Source organism: Aegilops tauschii, chromosome 3 (assembly GCF_002575655.3).
Source record: "Aegilops tauschii subsp. strangulata cultivar AL8/78 chromosome 3, Aet v6.0, whole genome shotgun sequence".
NCBI lineage: Eukaryota > Viridiplantae > Streptophyta > Magnoliopsida > Poales > Poaceae > Aegilops > Aegilops tauschii.
In genome coordinates, this window is record NC_053037.3 from 192,703,422 (window position 1) to 192,713,837 (window position 10,416).

Genomic DNA, 10,416 nt, shown 5'->3' on the forward strand with positions numbered 1-10,416 from the left:
CAACACACGTACGGTGCAGCGACGTCTCCTCCTTCTTGATCCAGCAAGGGGGAAGGAGAGGTTGATGGAGATCTAGCAGCACGACGGCGTGGTGGTGGATGTAGCGGGACGCCGGCAGGGCTTCGCCGAGCTTCTACGAGAGAGAGAGGTGTAGCAGGGGAGGAGGGAGGCGCCCAAGGCTGTAATGCTACTGCCCTCCCCCCTTTATATAGGCCCCCTGGGAGGGGGGGGGGCGCCGACCAAGATCCATCTGATGGGGGGGCGGCGGCCAGGGGGGTAACTTACCCCCCAAGTCAAGTGGGGCGCCCCCCACCCTAGGGTTTCCAACCCTAGGCGCAGGGGGAGGCCCATGGGGGGCGCCCCAGCCCACTAAGGGCTGGTTGCCCTCCCACTTCAGCCCATGGGGCCCTCTGGGATAGGTGGCCCCACCCAGTGGACCCCCGGGACCCTTCCGGTGGTCCCGGTACAATACCGATAACCCCCGAAACCTTCCCGGTGGCCGAAACTCGACTTCCTATATATAATTCTTCACCTCCGGACCATTCCGGAACTCCTCGTGACGTCCGGGATCTCATCCGGGACTCCGAACAACTTTCGGGTTTCCGCATACACATATCTCTACAACCCTAGCGTCACCGAACCTTAAGTGTGTAGACCCTACGGGTTCGGGAGACATGCAGACATGACCGAGACGCCTCTTCGGTCAATAACCAACAGCGGATATGGATACCCATGTTGGCTCCCACATGTTCCACGATGGTCTCATCGGATGAACCACGATGTCGAGGATTCAATCAATCCCGTATACAATTCCCTTTGTCCATCGGTATGTTACTTGCCCGAGATTCGATCGTCGGTATCCCAATACCTTGTTCAATCTCGTCACCGGCAAGTCTCTTTACTCGTACCGCAATGCATGATCCCGTGACTAACGCCTTAGTCACATAGAGCTCATTATGATGATGCATTACCGAGTGGGCCCAGAGATACCTCTCCGTCACACGGAGTGACAAATCCCAGTCTCGATCCGTGCCAACCCAACAGACACTTTCGGAGATACCCGTAGTGCACCTTTATAGTCACCCAGTTACGTTGTGACGTTTGGCACACCCAAAGCACCCCTACGGTATCCGGGAGTTGCACGATCTCATGGTCTAAGGAAAAGATACTTGACATTGGAAAAGCTCTAGCAAACGAAACTACACGATCTTTTATGCTATGCTTAGGATTGGGTCTTGTCCATCACATCATTCTCCTAATGATGTGATCCCGTTATCAATGACATCCAATGTCCATAGTCAGGAAACCATGACTATCTGTTGATCAACGAGCTAGTCTACTAGAGGCTAACTAGGGACACGTTGTGGTCTATGTATTCACACATGTATTACGATTTCCGGATAACACAATTATAGCATGAACAATAGACAATTACCATGAACAAAGAAATATAATAATAACCATTTATTATTGCCTCTAGGGCATATTTCCAACAAATCAATCACGGGAAATGCACAAGCAACATGATGCAATACATGAATGATATGCGAGATATGATATGCGATGCATATGCGTGCTCCGGAAGAAAAATGGTGAACAAGGCAGTAACTTGGCAACCCAAGCATGCCACTGGAAAAATGAGATGATTTCGGTCGAAATCGAGATACAGATCACCGAAAACGGATGCACGGTTTGCAAAAGGCAAGCAAAACAAGAATGACACGATTCTGCGATTAACAGCATGATAGCACTTAGAATGCAACAAGTAACAATGCTACAATACCCCATCATAGCAACAAAGCATATGGCAGTAATCTACAGGAGATTCTTGACAAAAGATGAACACTGAGCTACGGCTAGATCACACCACAGCAGGTTCAAACAAGCATGGCAAAAGTGCAAAAGATATCAGGTTCACAGACTTGGTGAAATTACTAGACATGGCTGAAACAGCATCAGGTAGCAATGTTCAGAGCAAGCAATCAACATGCTACAGGAACTTAACATAGCAAAACAAGGCATGACATGAATCTACTAAATGCATAGAACAAAAGTCCCTTACTGACCATCAGCCAAACAGGATCAGAAGATATGATGGCAGCCATGTAAACATAGCAAGTTTCGTTAACAGGTTTCAGACTTAGCAGAAAACAGAGCATGGCAGAAACAAACATTATGAGGGCATCTTGGTGAGCTTGATTCACTCATCACAAAGAAATGCATGACAAAGCAAGCATACCTACAGCAAGATGGCATGTTTATGAAGCTAACCATGGCAAGAGCAAGATCATAGAATGTATGAAAAAATTACAACAACCTTGGCAATATTGAATAACACGTAAACAATCTGCCAGGAACATTTTATAGCAAAAATAGAGCAAGATTGAGTCATGCTAGGGCACACCATAATTGCAAATAGGGGCATGGATGGATAGAGCACAACTATATCTACAAAGCATCCTTACTTAACATCACCAAAAGGAGCATGGATCTCTCTGTAGACACATGGATACATGGTAACAAAATAACAGCAGACAAAGACTTGGTAAAATTACGAAGTCTCTGAAAACAGAAACATCACGAAGCCTAGTTTGCATGCTTGTGCTAGTCACCACGGAGATCACAAAAATACATAGCATACACCTCTGTAAATATGGCATGGCATACATCAAAACACATGTAGAGCTCATGCCCATAAGATGCACATATCAAATGCAACAAAAATAACAAATCCTCATGTTCTGATAAGTAACAGCAGGTAACAGCATATAGCACTCTTGCATCAGAGTTTTGGGCATCATAATGGACACGAATGAACATGGCACAATGGAACAAAATGAAGAGCATCTCGTAACGAACATTTCAATATATTACACGCACAAAACGGAGCTATATGTAGAGAGCTATGATGCAATGAACAGTGCAAGATAATGTAAAAATCTTAGGACTTCAGAGAAAAACGGGGAGGGGAAGAAGTCAACCCTAGTACTAGATCGGATCGGGCCGGCCTAGGGTTCGAACTCGCCGGTGGTGGAGGCGACGGTCGGCGTGGAGAGGAGGGCGACGGCGAGGGAGAGGAGCCACTGGGGTTCGGGGAGGCACCGGAGGGGTGAGGCGCGGCGGAGGGCGGCGCGCGGGGCGGTGGCCTCGGGTGCCCACAGGGCGGCGGCGGACGGCGACCCCGGGCGGCACCGGTGATGAGGCGGCGATGGCGGCGGAGGGCGGCGGCGCGCGCGGGCGGGGTGGAGGCGCGGGCGCGCGGGCGCTGCGGGAGGAGGCGCGGGCCGGGAGGGCGGCGTACGGGCCCGGGCCGGCGGCGCAGGGAACGGAGCGGGGACACGTGGCGCGCTGTGAATGGCGCGGGGCGGCGGCGCTGTTCGTCCGGCCGGCGGCGGACGTGTCCGGCGGTGCGGGGCGATTTGATCTAGGGTTTTTGCCCGAATTTCTGAGGGGGGAGGTATTTTATAGGTAGAGGGAGCTAGGAGACTCCAAATGGAGCACGGTTTTCGCCCACACGATCGTGATCGAACGACCGAGAGCATGGAGGTGACTTAGAGGGGTTTTGGGCTGTTTGGAGGGGGGTTTTGCTGTAACACACAAAAGGACTTTGCGGTTACCCGGTTAACCGTTGAAGCATCAAACGACCTCCAAATGGAACGAAACTTGACAGGTGGTCTACCGGTGGTATACCAAGGCCACTTGGCAAACCTCGGTCCATTCCGAGAACGTTTAACACCTGCTCACGAAAAGAAACAAGAGGGGTGCGCCGGTGCATGTGGGAGTGCCGGATTGCAAAACGGACAACGGGGAAAATGCTCGGATGCATGAGACGAACACGTATGCAAAAGAGATGCACATGATGACATGATATGATATACATGACATGAACAAAATGCAAAACGAAAAACAAAACCTGACCACGGAGGGAATATCATAACACATAGCCGAAAATGGCAAAAGTTGGAGTTACAAATATGGAAAGTTACATCCGGGGTGTTACAGATGTAGCAAAGTAGCGTAAGTATTTCCCTTAGTTTTTGAGAACAAAGGTATCAATCCAGTAGGAGACTACACGCAAGTCGCCTCGTACCTACACAAACAAATAAGAACCTTGCAACCAACGCAATAAAGGGGTTGTCAATCCCTTCACGGCCACTTGTAAAAGTGAGATCTGGTAGAGATAGTAAGATAAATATTTTTAGTACTTTTATGATAAAGATTGAAAGTAAAGAGTGCAAAGTAAAAATAGATTGGAAACTTATATGATGGAAAATAGACCCGGGGGCCATAGGTTTCACTAGTGGCTTCTCTCAAGATAGCATAATTATTACGATGGGTGAACAAATTACTGTCGAGCAATTGATAGAAAAGTGCATAATTATGAGAATATCTAGGCATGATCATGTATATAGGCATCACGTCCGCGACAAGTAGACCGAAACGATTATGCATCTACTACTATTACTCCACACATCGACCGCTATCCAGCATGCATCTAGAGTATTAAGTTCATAAGAATAGAGTAACGCATTAGGCAAGATGACATGATGTAGTGGGATAAACTCAAGCAATATGATATAAACCCCATCTTTTTATCCTCGATGGCAACAATACAATATGTGCCTCGCTGCCCCTGCTGTCACTGGGAAAGGACACCGCAAGATTGAACCCAAAGCTAAGCACTTCTCCCATTGCAAGAAATATCAATCTAGTAGGCCGAACCAAACTGATAATTCGAAGAGACTTGCAAAGATAACAAATCATACATAAAAGAATTCAGAGGAGATTCAAATATTATTCATAGATAATCTTGATCATAAACTCACAATTCATCGGATCTCAAAAAACACAGCGCAAAAAGAATTACATCGAATAGATCTCCAAGAGAATCGAGGAGAACTTTGTATTGAGATCCAAAGAGAGAGAAGAAGCCATCTAGCTAATAACTATGGACCCGAAGGTCTGTGGTAAACTACTCACACATCATCGGAGAGGCTATGGTGTTGATGTAGAAGCCCTCCGTGATCGATTCCCCCTCCGGCGGAGCGCCGGAAAAGACCCCAAGATGGGACCTCACGGGTACAGAAGGTCGCGGCGGTGGAAATAGGGTTTTGTGGTGCTCCTGGATGTTTTCAGGTACATGGGTATATATAGGAGGAAGAAGTAGGTCGGCGGAGCTGCGAGGGGCCCACGGGGGTGGGGGCGCGCCCGGGGGGGGGGGGGAGGCGTGCCTCCTTGCCTCGTGGCCTCCTCGCTTCTTTCTTGACGTCCACTCCAAGTCCTCTGGATCACGTTTGTTCCAAAAATAACTCTCCCGAAGGTTTCATTCCCTTTGGACTCCGTTTGATATTCCTTTTCTGCGAAACACTGAAATAGGCAAAAAAAACATCAATTTGCACTGGGCCTCCGGTTAATAGGTTAGTCCCAAAAATAATATAAAAGTGCTCAGTAAAGCCCATTAAACATCCAAAACAAATAATATAATAACATGGAACAATCAAAAATTATAGATACGTTGGAGACGTATCAAGCATCCCCAAGCTTAATTCCCGCTCATCCTCGAGTAGGTAAATGATAAAAACAGAATCTTTGATGTGGAATGCTACCTAGCATATTTCTCAATGTAATTTCCTTTATTGTGGCATGAATGTTCAGATCCGAAAGATTCAAGACAAAAGTTTAATATTGACATGAGAATAATAATACTTCAAGCATACTAACAAAGCAATCATGTCTTCTCAAAATAACATGGGCAAAGAAAGTTATCCCTACAAAATCATATAGTCTGGCTATGCTCTATCTTCATCACACAAAGTATTTAATCATGCACAACCCCGATGACAAGCCAAGCAATTGTTTCATACTTTCGATGTTCTCAAACTTTTTCAATCTTCACGCAATAAATGAGCGTGAGCCATGGACATAGCACTATATGTGGAATAGAATGGTGGTTGTGGAGAAGACAAAAAGGAGAAGATAGTCTCACATCAACTAGGCGTATCAACGGGCTATGGAGATGCCCATCAATAGATATTAATGTGAGTGAGTAGGGATTGCCATGCAACGGATGCACTAGAGCAATAAGTGTATGAAAGCTCAACAAAAGAAACTAAGTGGGTGTGCATCCAACTCGCTTGCTCACGAAGACCTAGGGCATTTTGAGGAAGCCCATCATTGGAATATACAAGCCAAGTTCTATAATGTAAAATTCCCACTAGTATATGAAAGTGACAACATAGGAGACTCTCTATTATGAAAATCATGGTGCTACTTTGAAGCACAAGTGTGGCAAAAGGATAGTAACATTGTCCCTTCTCTCTTTTTCTCTCATTTTTTTATTTTTTTTCTTATTTGGGCCTTTTTCTCTCTTTTTTTATGGCCTCTTTTTTCTCTTTTTTTCTTTTCGTCCGGAGTCTCATCCCGACTTGTGGGGGAATCATAGTCTCCATCATCCTTTCCTCACTTGGGACAATGCTCTAATAATGATGATCATCACACTTTTATTTACTTACAACTCAATACTTAAAACAAAATATGACTCTATGTGAATGCCTCCGGCAGTGTACCGGGATATGCAATGAATCAAGAGTGACATGTATGAAAGAATTATAAAGGTGGCTTTGCCACAAATACGATGTCCACAACATGATCATGCAAAGCAATATGACAATGATGAAGCGTGTCATAATAAACGGAATGGTGGTAAGTTGCATGGCAATATATCTCGGAATGGCTATGGAAATGCCATAATAGGTAGGCATGGTGGCTGTTTAGAGGAAGGTATATGGTGGTTGTATAATACCGGCGAAAGGTGCGCGGTATTAGAGAGGCTAGCAATGGTGGAAGGGTGAGAGTGCGTATAATCCATGGACTCAACATTAGTCATAAAGAACTCACATACTTATTGCAAAAATATATTAGTTATCAAAACGAAGTACTACGTGCATGCTCCTAGGGGGATAGATTGGTAGGAAAAGACCATCGCTCGTCCCCGACCGCCACTGATACGTCTCCAACGTATCTATAATTTTTTATTGTTCCATGCTATTATATATTATGTTTTGGATATTTAATGGGATTTATTATACACTTTTATATTATTTTTGGGACTAACCTATTAACCGGAGGCCCAGCCCAAATTGCTGTTTTTTTGCCTATTTCAGTGTTTCGAAGGAAAAGAATATCAAACGGAGTCCAAACGGAATGAAACCTTCGGGAACGTGATTTTCTGAACAAACGTGATCCAGAGGACTTGGAGTGGACGTCAAGCAACCAACGAGGAAGCCACGAGGCAGGGGGCGCGCCTACCCCCTGGGCGCGCCCTCCACCCTCGTGGGCCCCTCGTGGCTCCACCGACCTACTTCTTCCTCCTATATATACCTACATACCCCCAAACCATCAGCAGAGGAGCCAAAACCCTATTTCCACCGCCGCAATCTTCTGTACCCATGAGATCCCATCTTGGGGCCTTTTCTGGCGCTCCGCCGGAGGGGGAATTGATCACGGAGGGCTTCTACATCAACACCATAGCCTCTCCGATAATGTGTGAGTAGTTTACCTCAGACCTTCGGGTCCACAGTTATTAGCTAGATGGCTTGTTCTCTCTCTTTGGATCTCAATACAAAGTTCTCCTCGATCTTCTTGGAGATCTATTCGATGTAATTTTCTTTTGTGGTGTGTTTGTCGAGATCTGATGAATTGTGGGTTTATGATCAAGATTACCTATGAACAATATTTGAATCTTCTCTGAATTCTTTTATGTATGATTGGTTATCTTTGTAAGTCTCTTCAAATTATCAGTTTGGTTTGGCCTACTAGATTGATCTTTCTTGCAATGGGAGAAGTGCTTAGCTTTTGGTTCAATCTTGCGGTGCTCGATCCCAGTGACAGTAGGGGAAACAACACGTATTGTATTGTTGCCATCGAGGATAAAAAGATGGGTTTTATATCATATTGCATGAGTTTATCCCTCTACATCATGTCATCTTGCTTAAAGCGTTACTCTATTCGTATGAACTTAATACTCTAGATGCATGCTGGATAGCGGTCGATGTGTGGAGTAATAGTAGTAGATGCAGGCAGGAGTCGGTCTACTTGTCACGAACGTGATGCCTATATACATGATCATACCTAGATATTCTCATAACTATGTTCAATTATATCAATTGCTTGACAGTAATTTGTTCGCCCACCGTAATACTTATGCTATCTTGAGAGAAGCCACTAGTGAAACCTATGGCCCCCGAGTCTATTCTCTATCATATTAATCTACTGTTATTTCTATTACCGTTTATTTTGCTTTCTTTACTTTTAGTCTTTATCATAAAAATACCCAAAAATATTATCTTATCATCTCTATCAGATCTCACTTTTGCAAGTGGCCGTGAAGGGATTGACAACCCCTTTATCGCGTTGGTTGCAAGGTTCTTATTTGTTTGTGTAGGTGCGTGGGACTTGAGCATGGTCTCCTACTGGATTGATACCTTGGTTCTCAAAAACTGAGGGAAATACTTACGCTACTTTACTGCGTCACCCTTTCCTCTTCAAGGGAAAACCAACGCAGTGCTCAAGAGGTAGCAAGAAGGATTTCTGGCGCCGTTGCCGGGGAGTCTACGCACAAGTCAAGACATACCAAGTACCCATCACAAACTCTTATCCCTCGCATTACATTATTTGCCATTTGCCTCTCGTTTTCCTCTCGCCCACTTCACCCTTGCCGTTTTATTTGCCCTATCTTTCCGTTTGCCTCTTTTTCGCATGCTTCTTGTTTGCTCGTGTGTTGATTGCTTGCTTGTCATGATGGCTCAAGACAATACTAAATTGTGTGACTTTACCAATACCAACAATAATGATTTTCTTAGCACTCCGATTGCTCCTCTTACCAAAGCTAAATCTTGTGAAATTAATGCTGTTTTGCTGAATCTTGTCATGAAAGATCAATTTGCCGGCCTTCCTAGTGAAGATGCCGCTACCCATCTAAATAGCTTTGTTGATTTGTGCGATATGCAAAAGAAGAAAGATGTGGACAATGATATTGTTAAATTGAAGCTATTTCCCTTTTCGCTTAGAGATTGTGTTAAAACTTGGTTTTCGTCTTTGCCTAAAAAGAGTATTGATTCTTGGAATAAGTGCAAAGATGCTTTTATCTCTAAGTATTTTCCTCCCGCTTGGAAGGTAAAGTGAGTCCATCAACTCCAACGGCATCACTGAGTGAAAGACCACGACCTAAGGCTCCTTACTCGTTGTCTGAAAAGTCTGCAACATGATACGTTGCAGCCCGAAAACGGGTCAGCACATGGAATATGCTGGCAATGTAACACAAGAGAGTAATGAACAGAATAAAGCTATCACTACATGCATATATGGCTGGTGGAGGCTGTATGGTTAATATGTTTTGCGAAAAGCCAATTTTTTCCTACAACAAAGGAATAAATTTTATTTAACTATCATGGTGGTTGTTAAACATTGAGAAGGTTCACCCAACTCAATCCCAATTAAGCATCATCATTAAACCTAATCAAATTATATGAAGAGTGATGAGATCCACATGATAATCCAAGAACTAGATACTCAAGACGTCCATAACCGGGGACACGGCTAACCATGATTAGTTTGTACACTCTGCAGAGGTTTGTGCACTTTTCCCCACAAGACTCGATCTCCTCCGTTTGATTTCTCGCACTACATGATGTTTGAGAAACGGATGACCGAGACACAGTCTTTCCGAAGAGGTCCCTTTAACCGATAGATAGACCTGTACACCTACAATCCCCTACATCTGCTAGCCCATCATGGAAAAGTTTCCCACAACTTACTCAACTATGCCAGAGCCCATAACGGCATGTGGCTGCACACGGAAGTTTCTAGCATGAATAATCTTATGATCCCTTTGAGCCTGGGTGGCAGTCCATAGGAGAATCACACGGTACCCCGGGATTTCCAAAAATACAGGCAATCACTGGAATTCCCCAGGTGCCTCAATCCACCCAGATGTGTATTAAAGTTGCCACCTTAAGTTAACCATTAATTAACAATACTCACATCTGTCATGAATACACTCAAACCCAATCCACGTCTACGAGCATAGCATAGCAGTATAAGCAACGTAGAAGTAACTCCCAAGGTTTGATAATAAACAGGTGAATAGGTACTACCTCATCTACTTCCCAAACCCACAATTTAAATCAGATCCTAACCATGCAATTGTTTGAGGGTTGATCTAATGCAATAAAACTGGGTAGTAAAGGGGTATGATCAAAGTGTTACTTGCCTTGCTGATGATCCGCGAAACCTAGAGACTTGTAGTAGCACGCTTCACACTCCGGGTACACTATCGCGAACAAACAAGCATACAATAATCAATCAAGCAAGGGCACGGGTAAAACTCAAATAAGAGATCTAACCAGAAAGTTCAAC